A 17,002-nucleotide genomic window follows, 5' to 3' on the forward strand; every position below is an offset into this window, starting at 1 on the left:
CAGTTGAACAAGGTCTAGACTTATTGATTGTTAGATGCATAGTTGTCGTATTTCATCTTGGGCGTCTTGTGATTGTTGAACATGCCTGCTTAAAGAAACCAGTTGGACCGTTGGTGGTGGAACTGGTTTTCCTGCTGTAGGTGTTGGATTTAGAAATCCACCGAAATAAAAGCAGGATTAAATACATGTCCTCGTTAAGCTGTTAAGATTAAAAACAAAACAAAACTTAATGCGAAAGCGATACTTGAATTCTTCAGGAACTCTCGCCACCTCATCTTCCTTAAATTCAACTTTTTCTGTAAAAAAAATATACTTGAGACTCTTGTGGTCAGAGAAGACTGTGATAGTTTTAGCATACAAATAGTGCCTCCATAATTTCAATGCAAAAAACAATTGCAGTTAGCTCTAAGTCATGTGTTAGATAATTTCATGCAGGAGTTCTCAACTGTCTCAATGTGTAAATGATTACCCTACCATTCTGCATCAACACGCAACCTAAGCTAATACCTGAAGCATCATTATAGACAATAAAGCCTCTTGAATCACTGGGTATGGCTAAAACTGAGGTTGAGTGAGCTTCTCCTTCAAGATTCTAAATTGTCACACTGCGATGTTCACATATACTTGGCTTCCTTACGCAATAACTTCATCATAAGAGCAGCAATTCTGGTGAAGTCCTTAATGAATCGTTTGTAATAGCCTGCTAAGCTCAAAAAGTTATGAACATCTATGACACTCTTCAGTGGTTTCCATGGCATTACTGCTTCTGCCTTCTTTGGATCTACCTCAATACCATTCTCAAAAATAATGTGGCCCAAAAACATTACTCTGTCTAGCCAAAACTCACATTTTGGTAACTTAGCATAAAGCCTATGTTTTTGCAGTGTCTCTAACATGATACGAAGATGAATTCAGTGTTGCTCCATATCATCATAATACACCAGGATTTCATTGATAAACACGATCACAAATTGATCCAGATACTGACGAAAGACTCGATTCATCATATCTATAAAAAATGTTGGAGCATTCGTCAATCCGAATGGCATCACTAAGAACTTGTAATGTCCATATCGAGTACAAAATGATGTTTTTGTCACATCCTTTGCCTTAATCTTCAATTGGTGATACCTATCTGCAAGTCTATCTTTGAGAACACGTTGACAGTCTTGGGTTGATGGAACAAATCTTTGATCTTTGACAACAGGTACTTGTTCTTAATTGTCACATGATTGAGCATTCTATAGTCGATGCACAATCGCAGAGATCCATTATTCTTCTTGATAAAAATAATAGGAGCACTCCACGGTGAAACACTTGGCTAGATAAAACCTTGCTAAAAAAACTCTTCCAACTGCTTCTTCAACTCAACTAGCTCGGCTAATACCATATAGATGTTGCTTTGGACACAGAAGCTCTATCGAGCACCAAATCTATCGAGAAGTCTACGTCTATCAATGGCAGTAAACCAGGCAAATTGTTAGGAAACACTATCGTGAATTCTCAAATGACCTCTACGTCATGAATCAAGGTTTTCTCATGGTTCAAGGCTACCACGTTGGCAAGGAACATCTGACCACCACAATGCACAAACTTAAAAGCTTTCAATAAAAAAAATGCCCTCACATCATTGGATGATTAAACAACACAAAACTCGACTATGGGCTGACCAAGTCTCTCTTGGCACTCTAAATTGGTGAAGTGCTCACAAAGCCCATCTATTCTGAGAATGACATCAAAGCTCGTAATCTCAAAAAGGATGAGGTTTGCTAGCAACACCTGACCTTTAATCAACACCATAACTCTGGAGAGATGCAGCACACACTATGTCTTTGCTCTTAAAGGTGTGGCTATCGCTACATAGCGGTCCATCTTGACTGTTGGATTGTCCAACAACTATGGCAATGCTTTCGACACAAAGAAATATATCACGCCAGAGTCAAACAACACTCATGTTGAAAAGTTGGTGATGTCCAAAGTACCTTCAATGACCCAATGACTGGGCTCGCTTCGTCTACTGTAATCGCCTCACACATGTTCCACAGTCCTCTTCTACTGTTGGGTCGGCTATGGCTATTGCAGTTTGGGAGGTTGCTGGAGTTGTATCTATTGTGGCAACAATTGTTGCTTTATGGCCATAATGTAAACAAACGCTAGTCTATCTAGGTCATATCATGCATTTGTCTCCGATTATTCAAATGAAGGTTGGTTTCTAGATTCATGTGCCTCTCACCATATGACATTAGTCTTGAACTCTCTATCCCTCAACTGTGACTATCTAGGTAGTGATATTGTTAAAATTGGTAATGGGACATGTTTGCCTATCTCTCATATTGATGGTTTTACTTTCTTTAATGTTGGTACTAATTTTGTTTTACAAAATATATTATATGTTTCTCAAATTAAAAAACAACTTTTATTTGTTTAGCGATTCACTCAAGATAATAATGTTATTTTTGAATTTCAACCATCTAACTTTTATAATAAAGATTTGGTAACAAAGAAAGAAATACTCTGAGAAACAACCAAGAATGGATTGTGTCACATCTAACTCAGTCCCGATAAAGCAGCCTATGTTGAATAGTGAACAACTACCTCACAGTGACATTGTTGGTTGGGCTGCCCGAAGTTGAGAATCTTTCATATGTGAGTTCTAAGTTTAGTTTGCCTTTTATTAATTGTATTGACTATAAAGTTTGTGATGCTTGTCAAAAAAGAAAATACTATAAACTTCCCTTCTCCGATAGTGTGCATGAAATTTCTAAACCCTTATATTTGATATTTGTTGATATGTGGGGATCTGCCCCAATCACTGGTACTTAAGGTTTTAAATATTATATTTGTTTTGTTGATGGTTTCTCTAGATTCACTTGAATATTTTTTGTGAAAAATAAATTGGAAGTGGCTACTATTTTCAAAAATTTTAAGCTCATGTTGAAAACATTCTTGGCTTAAAAATCAAATTCTTACAAACTGATGGTGGGAGATAATTTAAGGCCTTAGATCTATTTTTTAAGATCTCTGAGATTGGACATCAGATTTTTTGTCCACATACACAAGAATAAAATGGATCAATTGAGAGCAAACATTTACATATTGTCGAAATTGAGTTCTCATTCATTGCTCATGCACATGTCCCTACCTAGCTTTGGCCATATGCCTTCTCCACAACAGTACATTGATTAACTATTTACCTACCCCAAACCCAACTCTTAAATCTCTCATGAAGATTTTTCTCAACCAAGACCCTAATTACACCATATTAAAAATCTTTGAATGTGTGTGTTATCAATACCTAAAACCTTACCGAGCTTATAAATTAGATTACAAGTCCTCACATTATAATTTTCTTGGTTACAGTCCTAATTACCATAGATATTTAAGTCTAAATCTCACCAATCAAAAGGTCATTGTCACCCGCCATGTTATTTTTTATGAAAGCTCTTTTCCTTTCCAACACCGTCAACAACCTCCTTTAACCAAACCCACGTTTAGTGTAGAGACTTCCTTTCTCTTACCCATTACTACCCCTCCAACTATATCACTTGAGTCCCCTATTTCCTTACCTCCCTCTGGTATGTCACCCATAAAGTTTGCATCTACCTGCCCTTCCTCACCTCCTTCATTCCCTATCGTGGAGTCTACTACTTCACCCAAACCTATCCTCCTTGACCCTACTCCTCCCCCTTCTAGATGCACTTGTTATATGACCACTCGTGCCCAAGATGGAACACTTAAGCCAAAATTGTTTCAAGCAACCAAACACTCTCTACCTATTGCTATTCTCTTTGAATTATTCACTAACATTGAACCCTCTACTTTTAAACAAACCAAACCCCAGTCTCATTGGTGTGATGCTATGTAAACCAAGTTCTTTGCCCTTCTAAAAAATAAGACTTGGACTCTTGTCCCACCTGATCCATTTCAGAATCTCATAGGATGTAAGTGGCTTTCATCAAGAATAATGCATTGATTTTTTTGAGACATTTAGTGTGCTTGGTTGCCATGAGCTTTTATTAAGAAGAATGCATTGATTGTTTTGATATATTTAGCCATGTTATTAAGCTTCTTACTATTCGTGCAGTTCCTTTTCTAGCTCTTGATCAGTGATGGCTTGTTACCTACTTCATGTGCATAATGTGTTCCTCTATGGTTCTATTAATACGGATGTTTATTTACAACAACTGTTAGGATTTCGGTATCACTACTTCCCTTATCATGTGTGTAAGCTCAATCGAGCTCTCTATGGCTTCAAGCAAGCGCCTTTGGTATGGTACCAACATTTGAGTACTGCTCTTCTAAGCAATGATTTTATTGAATCTCGGGCTGATGCTTCTCTATTTATTTTGTGCAAACCTTATTTGACTGTTTATATGTTGATTATATCTCAAGATGACTATTTATATTTTTTGGTGATTGAAGAAGTTCAAATCACATATGGTCTTCTACTTTCAGAGTGCAAATATGTTATGAATATCTTACATCGCACATCCATGCTTAAAGTCAAACTGATCAACACACATATGGATCCATATGCATGGGTAACATCAGACAGACTATCTTTTCATTATCCGATACTCTATTGCAGCGCGGTGGGTGCACTACAATATGTGACTCTTACTCGTCCTAATCTTGCCTCCTCAGTCAATCATGTATGTCAATACATGTCCAACCTTTTGTCGATCAATAATGCAGTAAATAGGATTTTGTGATATCCATTATGGTCTTCTGATAGGGTAATCCACCTAGGTTTCACTTTTAGTCTTTTTAGATGCTAACTGGGTTGGTTCCAAAGATAATTGAAAATCTACTTCCCGCTATGTTGTGTATCTTGTCCTAACATTATTTCTTAGAATTCAAAGAAATAACATGTGATTGCTTGTTCTAGCTTAGAAGCCGAGTATAGAGCAGTTACAAAATGCAGCAAACAAAATTTCTTGGGTTCATGTTCTGTTTCGAGAACTATGTGTTTCTATCCATCCAACACCTACCCTCTGGTGTGATAATGTGTTTGTAACCTTTATAGTTGTTAACATGTTCTTCATAGTCGCAGTAAGCACATTGAAATTGATGTTCACTTTGCGTGGGACCACGTTGCCGAAGCTAAACTTTGGGTGTCTCATATTCTTTCGTCCGATCTCACCAAATTTCTACCAATGTTGCAGTTTCAGTTTTTACAATCCAAACTCAATGTTTGTCCCAGACCATTGCATTTGCGAGGGGGGTGATAGAATATCATACATAGATCTAATAATTAGGTATGGATCTAGCACCAATAATGTTAAAAAAGGAATCAAGAAGACTCAAGAAGTCCACATGAATCAAGAAGCCTTAACCATCAAGGTGTCCAAGAAAGGCAAACCAACTCAAGATTGTACTATGGGTCTACCATACACCAAAGACTTCTCACATGAAAATTTGTCCAAGTGTTCAGATTTCAGTGGGACTCCTCAAAATAGTGGATTCTTATAGGCCATATATCCTAACCAATTTTCTCTTGTACTATATATATATATATATAAATGGAGCTTAACCCTCACCAAGAAAGAAAAATGTTAAGATAAAGGGTTATGGATGTAGGATCGTTAAGATCTAAACCACATTAAATCATGTGTAGTATGTGTGATTAATTTTCTATTTTACTTATTTTCATGTGATTGTTTGGAGAGTACGCAGGAGGATGCTCAAGAGTTTGAAGAGGTAGAAGATCAGTCCTTAAAAGGAGCAAGTGCATGCTCTGAGGAAGAGGTTGTAGTGATGAACAAGGTTTAATGCTTATAGATAGGTATTTTCTTCACTAGTTATAGTGCAATATGTTTGTAAGATATTTGCGATCATATTCAATGTTACATTGAATCATACATTAAATAATCATATATATGTGTTTGCATTTATTCTAGTAATTTAAACTTTAAAATGTTATATGTGTGTGTGTGTGTGAAGCATGTATGTAAGATACCTATCTTAATAAGCAATTATTGATTAATTTGTCATATACATATTAAACATGCATTTAAGATAACTAGTATGAGTATAGGCATGTATTCATTAAATTATCATATAGTGTGTGTGTGCGTGTGCGTGTGAAGCATGCTTGTAAGATAAGTTTGATTCTTGCATTTTATTGATTAATTTAAGTGTGAATTTGAGTTTAGGTTTTAATTTGAATTTCAAACGAATTTTACATTGTGAATTGAATGTGTAAGATAACTAGTTTGTAAGATTATAATTTGAAGCTCGAGTTATAATTGAAATTGAATTTTATAAAAATGATATCTAGATTATGAACTTTGTATTTTGAAGAGTTTCTAATTAAATTTGGATTTTAAATTTTAAGCTTTGAATTTGGACTTTTAACTAATTTGAGTTTGAATTTAATTTTTAAATGTATTTTAAACTTTGAAAAAAATTTATTTTATTGATTGAATGCAAATTTTATAGTGATTGCAACACAAGCTTAAGAGTCGGAGGATCCAACATGCCTTATGCATCAGCTTTACTAGTTTCAAGCACATTCGTTGTTTTTAACACTATCAAAGCGAGTGAAAGTCTGTATGGATCAAATGCATTTTTAAAATTTCTTGGAGGTCATATCATGGAAAATTTATCTCATAGATTTCATTGTGCAATTATCAAATCTAACAACCAACACATTTAAGATATCTGATTTTGAAATGATCATCACCTTGAAATATATGGCACGCATCCCCGAATTGAAGTGCCATGAGGAGCTAGTGAATGCACCTCAGTTTAAAGATTTCAAGTACCAATGTAAAGTTTTATTGAGAGAACCTCAGGATGCATTCTGATCTTGCATAAATTATGCATTATATATATATATATATATATATATATATATATATATGCATGACCCATCCAAAGATTGCATTAAAAACCCATTCTTGTCAATATTTTTGAGAAACTGCTTTAAAAACAAAATAAAGCTAAAATCGAAAATTTTCAAGCCTTATGTGCATTTTTTAGTGTTTTTATTAGTTTAGGACATTTTAATTTGTAGTTTAATCAGTTTAGGAATTGTCAACTAATACTTTATTTGGTTTAGAAGTATTATTTTCTAAAAACTTGTTTTTTCTAAATAGTCATTTGAAATTCTAAAAATTAATTGGAGTTTTTATAGAAAATTGTGTGTCCTAATATTCTTTTTAGTATAAAAACTAAATTTCAGCCTAAAGGGGTGTCTTTTTTCTTGTAATTTATGCCAGCCTCTGCCTCCCTCCCTATCATCTCTCTTCTTCTCCCATTTCACTCTTGGTCGGTTCCTCCCTCGATTCTTCCTTCTTCTTTGTTTCATCTTACTTCTAAAATTTCCTATCGTTGGCTTCTTCTTATCCCCATCATCGAAGGCACATGCAGCCCGAAAAAAGACTATGTTATTCTTCTCAATCCCTCCATCGAAGGTAAACTACGAGGTTTGCTTCTTCTCCAAGTCTCTTATTGGTTTTTCGCATTTAGATTAGATTAAATTTGATTTGTTTCATTGCATATATGAAAAAAATATTTTCTCATCGCATGCATCATATTGTATTCTTTGCATAGTGCATAGCATCTAAAATAATTTGATTTTTGTTCTATTATCTGCAAATTAGACTAGATATTTATTGCATCCTTCATTGTTGGTAGTTTTTAACTTCTTTTATTTGTATTAAGTTCAATCAATTATTATCGTTAGAATGGAATTTATTTTAGTATTTTTAATCATTCATACATAGATTATAGCATTGTGTTTATTTCATGGAAAACAAAAAGTAAACTAATCACTTCAGGTCGTTAAAGTTATTGTTGTAGATCGGTTGATCTAATCGTAGGATCATATCTAACCGAATCTAAGTATTAGAGATCTTTGAGAAACATGATCAACCAGTGAATCAGGCTGACCAGATTCAAGGAGAAGTCACGGTTGATCTAGTCAGCCCAGATCATGCGTCTTATAGCTTGTGTGAATCCGATATGCCCAGACTACCATTGCAATCAACCGATCCACAGCTTGAGAGTATCTCAAAACCGGGTGCATGTGTACTTAGGATTGTTATTTGTTTTCCACATGCAACGTGTAGTTAAACTTATGGTTTCATTTGTTTCGTATTTAGAATAATGGTCATTCATAGTTAAATTTTTATTTGGTTCATGAGTAATTTTTAATGCAACTCATGTTTTGCATATTCATTAGCTTTGTGTCATCAGTTATTTTTTTAGTGTAGTTTAGTCCAGCCGTGTGAATCTTTATTTTAGAATAAATTTGTCTTTTGTTGCAATTAGTTAATCATACTCTAAGGTGCACTTCCTTTTATTTATTAGTTAGTCATTTAGATTAATTTAGCATTAGGATAATCAGTTTTGTTAAAATCACGTGTTTTTAGTTTAATCAATTAAGTTAGATTCATTTACATTATTGTATTAATTTAGTTAGTTTAAATTCACATTTTTCTTTAATCAAAGTTAGTTAGTTATTTTAGTTTGTTTCAAGATTAGTTAGCTATAGTTTTTTGGCATGTCAAGTTGTTTTTTTTTAATTAGTTAGTTTTATATTTGTTTCAAAGTAGTTAGTTTGTTTTAAGTTGGTTATTTAGTTTGTTACTTAGTTAGTTTATTGGTTACATGATTAGTTTCTTATTTGTTGCATATTAGTTAGTTTTTTAGATTAGGTGGTTAGAATCTTGTTTTCATGATCTTTTATTAAACTAACCTTAGATTTTGGCATAGTTTTATTTGTTTTTTTTTGTGTTTGGTCTTTTTGTTTTGCAGGAAAGTGGTTGTGCTTGCGATAAGCTCTCAAAGGTCCCTGAAAGACCCTTGAAGAGAGCTCTTATCAAGTGAGCAACAAGTACAAGAGCCTACAAATCAAATGCAGGTAGCTCCAGAGGTTCAAAAGGGAAGCAATGAATATCAAAGGGACTAGAGCGCAAGCAACAGAAGACTCATTTTATTTTCTTTTAGATTTACCTTTAGGGTTATTTATTCATTTGTAATTTGGGTTTGTAATAAGGCTGTTTATTATTTTTTTTGAGCCCTCTACAAGAGGGTAGTTCATTGTAATAGCTAGTTACTTTTATTTATTTATTTATTTATTTATTTTTGAAGCAATAAAGCTTGTAATTTGTATGGAATACAAGTTTATTCTCCCATTCTCTAAGTTCGACATGGATCTCACCCTAGTGTGAGTTGGTTTTTATTATTTGGTGTCTGGCTTTCACAAAATATTTTTATCAAAAATATCTCTTTAAAAATCTATTTCATAAAACTCACACCAATTTTTTAGCACCATTGTCGGGGAACGACGATAGAAAAATGGTATTCACTTTATTGCCTCTTGTGTGTCTCATTTTATTTAGTATTGTTAGTTTTCTTTTTGTTATTTATTTAGGATTGCTAGTGTAGTTTTCTACTCATTAATTAGGATTATTAGTTTATTTTTGTAATTAGGATTTGTAGAACCATGTTGCTTGCTAGCCTTAGTATCAGTTTACTTTTCTTGCGTGGCCCACCTAATAGGTTACCCACTTAGTAGGTGATTGTGCATGATTGGTATCGTGCACATAGTTTGCTTTCTGCAAAATATCTGTTTGGGTGCAAGTGTGTGGTGCGTGTTTACTATTCCTACTTTATTTATTTATTTTATTTTGTATGTGTCATGGTTTGTTGTGATTTGATCATGTTTGCGCATTAGTGTGAACACTCCAAATTTTTCAAAGTTTTGTAAAAATGTCCTTTTTGCCTCTGACTCCATCTTCTGAGAAAACCTAAACTAAAATTCAGATATTCTTCAGATTTTTCTGGATTAAATTCCATATTGATATATTTAAATTCAATTCTGGATCCGAATCTAGTGTTTTAAATCCAAATCTGAGCCTCGTTGTCCGATTTCTAAATTAAAATTACAAAAATACCAAAAAATGGTTCTGAATGGCTCGGGCAGTTCATCCGGCACTCTGTTGGATCCAGAACTCTTTATTTCTCGATTTGAGGCGTTAAACCTCGAATATTTTCTCAAAATCCGGATATAAACCCATTTTTTGAAGAAATTTTCCCAAAATAGCCTTGAGTTCTCAGAAAAATTATCTTTTGTAAATATTCTGCAAAAATACAAAAAAAATAGTGTTTAATCTTTGTTCTCTCGTAAAATTTTAGATTTTTACTCCAAAAATACAAAAAAAGATGAAAAATAACAAATCAGAAAATGTGAAGCTCAAAACCTCTTAAAAATATCCTTTTTCTTTAAAAATCATTTTTTATACATAAAAAACACTTTTAGGAAAAACTGTTTTAAGGAGCCCCCTCTTTGTAAAATCTTGAAAATCAAAGGGGCTCCTCTGCAAAATTTTCTTTTAGGGTTTTAAAACCCTTCGTAAGAAAGGAAAAGGGCAAAAATCGCCCTCTCACTCTCACCTCTTTCACCCCTTTTTGCAGAACCACCGAAATCCTCCTCTCCTCAAACCCTCTCTCTGCTTCGCCCATTGCACCAACCGCCTCCTTTCTCGACCACTAATCTACAACAACCTCTCTCTCCTCCGCTCATCTACAACGGAAGCCCTTCCCGAATCTTCTTCCCTTTCTTTAAGAGAGGCAGGACAGGGACTCCATTAGGATCCGCCCTCACCCCCACATGTTCCCTTCTTCGGCTTCTTTCAATTGCTTCTCACCTTCGCACCCCTCGCCTTTTCCCCTTTACGAAACCCTTCTTCATGCTTCTTTCCCTGTGGTGCCTTCTCTGAAAGCCGGACTCCTGTAGAGATACAGGAGCCTCTCCCCGTTGCATCCCATCCGAGGTAGTCTTTCTTCCTTCTCAGTTGAGGCCTAGTCACGAAGGCTCTACAACCGACCTCCCTTTTCCAAATCAAGAAAACCAAGGTACCACCAAGGAGCTCGATCGACTCCAACCCTCCTCGGTTTAGATCACTGCAGCAATCAGGTAATAAAATTCCCTTCCTCCTCTGTTATTCTTCCTAAGTTTTTCTGCTTAGCCCCCCTTTCTTTTTTTCGTTTTCCCATTGACGCATTTCGGATGGTGTTGAGTTGCTTGTGCAACATCAACCCACCCCTATGCAACATCGATAGGAATCTTCAGATTCCAACATTCTCTCCTTCTTGTTGCCATTTTTTTTAGTTTGTTTAAGTCTTCAGTAGTTTTTCTTTTTCTTTTTTTCTATTACCGATTATTAGTGTTTCTAATTTCTTATGCTCATTCTGTTTAAGATGCACATTTCGATTCCTCATTTTATCTTGTGTATAGAATCACCATCGATTTATTTTCTTTTCTTTGATTTCAATCTTGCTTCCGTTTCTATTGTATGTTTATATGTATTTTGATCTTCTAAATTTTGTTCTCCAAATGGCATCGAATCCCTTGTTCCCCTTTGGTATGTTGCTTTGTATATAATCAACATTGTTTTCTCTGTTTTATTTTCATTTTTTTTGGCATCACTAGTTGTCTCTGTGTCATTTAGTTTATCTTTTCTGTGTTTACTTTATGATTCAATACTACAAAACATCGTTCCTGCTTGATTTCTTGGTAGCTTCAAATATATTCTATGGGTGACAGGTACAACAGAGCATCTTATTGGTTGGCGATCGTTTCTTTTGAAGCTTTCCATTTATTGTTATCTATTTTTTATTATAATAGTTGGTTTTGATTCCATCTCTGTTTTAATATCATAAGATGTATCCAACTGTAATTTTCAGCTTCATTTCCTATTTCCTGTTGAATTTCCCATAGTTGTCTTCCTTTAATTTTCAGTTTTGTTTGAATTCATTTGTCTTAATCTTCTGTTGTTAACCTCTGCATTCATCCCATCCTTGACAATGATTTCCTGGAAGTCTTGTGCTCCATATGATACGTTGTCACTAGAAAATATCTTGGTGCATGACCTCTGCACTTTAATTGGTTTTTGCGGAATACCATACCTCCCCAATAGAATTAGAACAGGAAACTATCCCAGTCCCTTTTCCATTACAGACAACCCATATGAGGCCTGGTTGAATAGCACAAAGATGCTCACGATCACCCTATTGTATTATCTCAACCCTCATAATCCCTGCATATTAATGGTGATTATCTGTTTCCACTTTCCTGTTTATCCCCCATTATATCCAACTCTGGGAATTCTATTAAGTTAAGTGCTGAGGGTGCGCGGGTATAGATAAACCACTGTATCTATGAGCTCAGATCAACATGTGATGGTGATTCTTCGATAAGCCGATCTGCTTGGATTGCCCTGCTGAAACGAAATCCAGTGGCTGAGATCAGCTGGTGATATGAACCCCAATCCGAAGTGCCAATCGACAGTATGAACCCAAATGGCACGTCAGTGCTTGAACGCGTGTTCGATTCGTGATAGAGCCCATTCATGATTGTTGTTATTTTTATTAAGTTCAAATGAGAAGCTTGTGTTGGCAAGAGTTGTGAATTGTCTTGGTTCTTGCTAAAAGCTCACCTGCATAACAAATGCAACAAAAGATGAGATGCCAAAACTAGTTCCTTGAAATATGTGTAAGCAGCAGAGTGGAGTTTGTATCATATTTTTGCTCTTTGTTTTCATCAAAAGCATACAATGATTGGGAGTGTGTTGACCTTCCTAGGCCAGCTTGTGATAAATCTGAAAGAAGGTCATATCCAACACCCATGAAAGTACTCATTCAAAGAGTAAAGGCAGAAGTAAGAAAATTAAACCCTTGTGGGACACTTGAACCTCCTGACAATGGTTTACTTATCCCAGAACTTGTACCCATTGCTCATCAAGTTTACAAAGCAAAGACCAACCTTCTTAATGGCTTGTCAAAGATGGTGAATGCAAGTTTTGTTCAGAAGTTCATGTTGGGCATGTTGGCTACAAAATCAGAACATGTACAAGCCCAAACAGTGGTTTCAAGAGTGATATGCATGTCTGGACCAAGGGTAAAAATTGAAGATGTTGTGGGTTTTTCCCTAGTGTTTTCATCTTGATGGCAGGACGAAGAAGTCAAGAATTGTGCACGATGAAAGATTCAGAGTCAAGAGGCTGCCTGCTATCATAAAGTTCTGCATTCAAGCAAGATTAGACTTGCCAAATTTCCCAACTAGAAGAAGAATTGGACCTGTCCATTCCATTGAAGATGAATTGAGCATCAAGACCTTGGAGTCCTGGTTGTCAATGAGAAATGGAGCAGTGGAAATTATGAAGAAATATGTTGTAAAGACCTGTGGGTATCGTCCTGAGGTGCAAGTATGGTCCTGTGGGGCACAAGGGGAGGATGTGCAAGGTTACAAAAGCATCAATTTCACACCAGCCTGCATGTATGACAGGAAGTAATAATGGAATATGAGAACTAAGTATGGCATGCGCCAAACCCAATGGTCATGCTCTGCTAAATGAAGTTCAAGAAGTACTGTGGCAAAGCCCCAGCAATTGTTGAACTATGTATCCAGGGTGGTGCTCTGATTCTTGATGAACATAGGAGCGTGATGAGGCTGAATGACATCTCTCCTGACCGAGAATCTTGTTGCCTGATGAGAGCCCATTTGATGAAATTCAAGCCGATAACCCTGCCATCCTCTCATAGATACGTTCATCTGTGCACCCAGTTCACTATTATCATATATTCTCGCATGTTTATAACTCATCTGTAGCATTCCGGGTACGCGTTGTTTTCTTTTATATATTGTAGATTATATTCATTCTATAGTCTGAATCAGTTTAACCTGTTACTTTTTTTTAGTTTCCTCACCTTTACCTGAGTTTTGCTTTATTTTTACTTTTAGAAGTCATTTTTCTTTATTAAGCCTGTGAATATTAAATATTGTATAATGAAGATTGTCAGTTTATATTTCAAACGATCATCTTAACATTTATCTGGAATTCTTCTTATTTTTCTTCTTTCCCACATTCTCAGCTTCAATCATCATTTATGTGACATGTATATCCTGCATGATAAACTCACTTCATTCACGCAGTGGCTTGCTCAGCACCATTCACTCACACCTCCTTCAGCACTTGTATCTTTGTCATTCATGATGACAACTTCAATATAATAATATTTGTCCTGACTAGCCCTGTCTAAAAGGGGAAACAAGAAATTCTCAAGAATTTGCTATGATCTTGATGACAAACCAACAATGGAAGCAAGGAAATGTTTGGAGCCACCATGATACTGCATTATCTGCCTTGATGCAACCTCTGAATTATTAGCATCAGGTGTAAAGATGGAGTTCAGGAGATGCCCTTTACCTTTATTCAGTTAAACATCTATTGCGCTCCGAACCTTCTTGTGGCTGGAAAATATTGCATAAGTCTATTGTGTTCTGAAGATTTGGAATAGTCGTGCACTACCTATCACTGGCACTCCACCGGTGATATGTGGCATCTCAAAAAGTTTAGCTATTGTTTATGCTTTCTCACTCATAAGAACATCACTTCAACACTCACCTATGCATGTTGTTTACACTAAATCCATTGCCAAACTCTCTGCATTCATAGTACAACACCTGCAACACACACATACATGCAACAACACTCCATTTGACACATCCATCTCACATCTTTTTCTTTTGTTATGTTCTGTTGTACCTATGTTATGAGATCAACTGGCTGGAGCCAATTTATAAATTTGTTTATCAGATAGCGCCAGGGGTCTGTCATTATACTGATCCATTGAGAACCACGTATTGGCTGAAGGTAAGTCATGGTTATTCGGTTTGACTGTCAAAGGTAAGCTGGGATATTTTAGCCATTAAACTTTCTGATCATATAGCCATCTGCAACCTCTTCCATTTTACATCAATGATCTCACTGCAATCTTTATCCTTTATTAGTTCATAAACATCATTCCAGTGCATTATTCATGTTGCATTTTTTTCATCAGTAGGCATGAGTATTTCATTCATCACATCTCAAGACTAAGTGATTTCCTATATGTCAGGTAATGATCCATCTTTTTCGTAAGAGAGAGGTAAAATTGTTAAATTCCTTCCATGATGATATGTTACTTCATGCTAATCCATTCAGTTTTGCAGAGAAATGTAAATATTTTTTCCTAGATTAGAGGTCCCAGTTCAAAGATTATAGTAAATTAACATTAATAAGAATTTTATATTTCCAACTTTTAGATAGAATGAGCATTATAAATATCATAAATTACCTGTTTCCATATCATTTGCTTATTTTACTTTCAGAAATTTACAAATGGGCATACGAATGGCACGTGCACCATTTCGTAAGAGGTAAATTAATCCTAAGTCGATGATTTACATCAATGGCCATAGTCAGGATGTAAACAAAACTTTGGATTTTTATCTTTTATAAAATAACACTGGATCCACACTGGATCCTTTTTCAAAATTCATCATATTTTTCTTAAATATTTTCCTCTTTTATCAGAGTTAGTCTAAAATTGATTCAATACATATATCAATGGCCATAGTCAGGATATATTGAGAATTAATTTCATTTTAAACTCTATAAAAACACCAAAATGTATTTTATCCTTCATTTGAATTTAGATATGATCATTATATAATACATTCAATGACCATAGTCAAGAGTGTATTATATCATTAATATTATTTACATTCATTTAAAGAATGAAATATGATTTTCAAATCCAATTTCAAAATCATTTAAATTCATTCATCATTTAGGATAGAATTGCATCATATTTTCAAAATTTCCTTTTCAAAAAATCCAAGTGATTCTTTTTCTTCTTCATTTCTCAGATCAAATCTTATTTATAGATTCAAATTCAATTCTATCTCATTTTCAAGATTTAAATTTGATTTCAAAGTCCGATTTGACTTTGAAATTTCAAAATCATTTTTGTATTCAAAATTCAACTTTCCAATTCAATTCAAAATTCAATTTCAAAGTTCAATTTAACTTTGAAGTCTCTGCCTTATTTTCAAAATAAAAAATCAAGTTTATCTTTTATCTTCAAATTCAAAATCAAAGTTTGAGACTGATTCTGAATCTCAAAAATCTACATCTTCCAAAGTTTTAAATTTAAATCGGGGTTTTCAAAACCTGGATCCATCTTCGAAAGTCCCATTTGGACTTTCAGAATCCAAATTCAAAGTTATATCCTAAATTCCAACTTAGATCCAGATTTCCAAATCCAATTTTACCTTGGATCTCAGACTTCAGATCCAAAATTCCATCTTGGATTCCAAATCTTGGATCCAACTCCATTTAAAATCCAGAATTCAACTTCATCATCGGATCTCAAATTTCAGATCCAATTCCCATTTAAGATTCTAAATCCAAAATTCAATCTCGTTTTGAATCTCAACTTCTGTTTAGGATCCAGACTTTGGATTCAAATTCCATCTTGAATTCCAGATTTCAAATCAACTTTTATTCTCAATTCCAATTCTTAAATCCAATTCCATTTCTTCCAAATTTCAAAATCCAAGTTCAGATTCCCAAAATTCCAAAAACTAATTTCCATCTCTCAATTCTATTTTGGATTTCTCCGATTTCAAACTTTACAAATGAAATTCAAATTACATTTCTATCCTGATTCAAAATCCTAATTCAAAGTCTATTTATGACTTTGAATTTTCCTTTCTTCTCCATTTATCTCAACTTCAAAACCATTCCTTTTGAAGTTCAGATTTACTTTCCCCAAAGCTCTGATTATTCAAAAAACTTAGAATTTTAAATCTTAAGTTCTAAGTAAACCATTTTTTCACTCTATTATCAGATTCATCTCAAAAACACTTGAGGATTTCCAAAATCATTTTTTTGAAAGAGCATACGTCCTTGCATTTGCACAAGCATGATTCTTTGTCATTTAGACTTAAGATAAATTCTTAGATAATCTTTTAGTAAAGCAAAAAGGCATGAATTTGACCCTTGGTTCGATTACCCCTGGTAAAGGCATCGGGAATGATCGAACCTCGTACCGACGAGCGAATCCCGTCTCTTAGTTTTTCCGTAAATATTTCAAAAACGGAGGCGAGTTATTTTCTAAATATTTTCAAAATTAAGGTCAAGTGAGACCCCGCAAAAGAATTCAT

This window comes from Nuphar pumila, chromosome 3 (genome assembly GCF_984573655.1).
Source record: "Nuphar pumila chromosome 3, dmNupPumi1.hap1.1, whole genome shotgun sequence".
Taxonomy (NCBI): Eukaryota; Viridiplantae; Streptophyta; class Magnoliopsida; order Nymphaeales; family Nymphaeaceae; genus Nuphar; species Nuphar pumila.